This window comes from Apodemus sylvaticus, chromosome 8 (genome assembly GCF_947179515.1).
Source record: "Apodemus sylvaticus chromosome 8, mApoSyl1.1, whole genome shotgun sequence".
Classification (NCBI taxonomy): Eukaryota; Metazoa; Chordata; class Mammalia; order Rodentia; family Muridae; genus Apodemus; species Apodemus sylvaticus.
In genome coordinates, this window is record NC_067479.1 from 75,664,778 (window position 1) to 75,666,834 (window position 2,057).

The window sequence follows — 2,057 nt, forward strand, 5'->3', positions numbered from 1 at the left end:
AGCTAATTGCTGGGGTCTAAAAATATTGAGTTGGGGGGTAATGGCATTAGCAGTTTACAGAAGCAAGATAAACAGATAATTAGCTCATTTCTAGTTATCTAGTTACCTTATGGGCCAGGATCACTTATTCAAGGCCTTTTTGCCTAGCTCTTAACAAAGGGCAGGCTTTGGAATGTGAAGTGTTTGGGGCTCCTTAGAAGGCTGGCATTAGAGCTTCTTTGGAGCAAGATAGCATTTTAAACTTTTGATTTCTTGGGGTCATTAGAGACTTAGGCTGTATTTTCTATCCTTTCAGTAAAATGTCCCAGATTAAATAAACTGCCTTGCTTCAAGCTTTTAGAATTTCTCGGACAGAGAAATTGGAGACTGTTAAACTAACTTAGAAAAATTTATCCTAAAGGAGTTGCTATAATGACTCTTCTTTTTCCTTTATTGTGATCAGTTGACTCAATCATGCACTGGTCTAGAAATAAATCCAATATTACAGATTCCAATTATGAAGATGGCTAATAATCTTTATCAGCCAGTTTATTTTGCACTTACCAGAAAAAAAAAAAAAGGACAGTCTCTGTTGATTCTCAAAGTTGCTTCCCCCACACAGAAAAGGTAGGCTTTGTGTCCCTAAGTTGTTAATTTGCAACTAAATGAGAAGCCAGGTTTTATTTCTCAAAGTTACTAATTTGCAAAGTTACTAATTTGGGCCTTCCAGAGACAAAGTCAAAGTGGTTTCCCTCTTAAATCTCTTATTTTGTGTTTCAAGCACGTTGAGCGCTTTCTTTCAGACACAGCTCAAAGGTTCACCAGGACAATTTTCATCGCTATGAAGAAAGGTGTGCTGTGAGGGCCAGGCAGTCTAAGACACTTACAGGGCATTTGCTTTACGAGTGGATCTCTTTCATGGAGCCACATTGAACTCAGATCTATGTGTATCTGCTTATGAGCAGACCTGGGCACCAGTGAGAGGTGTAAGGCAAAGCACTGCAAGGGAAGGGCCATGTTTTCTGGCTCTGAGTTCCCTGGAAACACCCCTGATTGCATAGAGGTTGGTGTTGAGAGGTGGTCCTTCAAATGATAAGGAAGCCTATACCCTCTCCTCTGCAAAAGACACCATAAAATATTTAAGAGGGGAGCTGGAGTGATGGCTCAGCGGTTAAGAGCACTGACTGCTCTTTTGAAGGTACTGAGTTCAAATCCCAGCAACCATCCGTAATGAGATCTGACGCCCTCTTCTGGTGTGTCTGAGGACAGTAACAGTGTACTCATATATATATATATAAAATAAATAAATCTTTAAAAAATATTTAAGAGGAATCAAGGTCACTGTTTCCCCTTTCTGGTTAATGCCTGCTGTCTTTTGATGTATATTTATCCACTTGTTTGCTACCTCCTCATCTTCAATTTGATAAGAAGGGAGGAGATATAGTGAGCCAGTTTTAAGGTATCAGGATTGGCACTCTCCCCCCAGTCTTGGGGCTAGCTACAATCCTACCTTTGAGGTTCTGAACCATTGTTCTCCTAAGAGGCTATGGCTTCCTGTGAATAACTGTGAGCCACTAGCTAACACCTGAGCTAGCCTGGGGCAGAGCTCTGACATCCTTTGATCTGCTAGAACACCTGAGCTAGCCTGGGGCAGAGCTCTGAAGTTCTTTGTTCTGCCAGACCTACAGTTTCCTGAATCAAGCTGGCTACCACTGTGCAGTGTGGAGCAATGGAACCAACATCCACAGAGTTTGGAGGAAATGACTCACCCCAAAAAGCCTTAAATTATCAGACCCCAAAATAAATTTTGGGCCTCTATCAGCAATTGGGTTGTCCTGGCCTCCATTCTTTTTCCGGTCCCCTGCCCCATCTATCCTCAGCTTCTCTTTCAGGGACCCAGTTCACTGTGGCTACAGGGCAGTTACACTAGGTTCCTCATCTTCAGGTGCTGCCCTGAGCTGGTCAGCCAGGTTCTAGAGTCTTTTTCTTTTACAGTTTTGGCTTTCTGGTGCATTCATACCACTTCATATTTCACAGGGTTGTAATTCCTCCAAGATTTCTTACTATAATTGCATCTC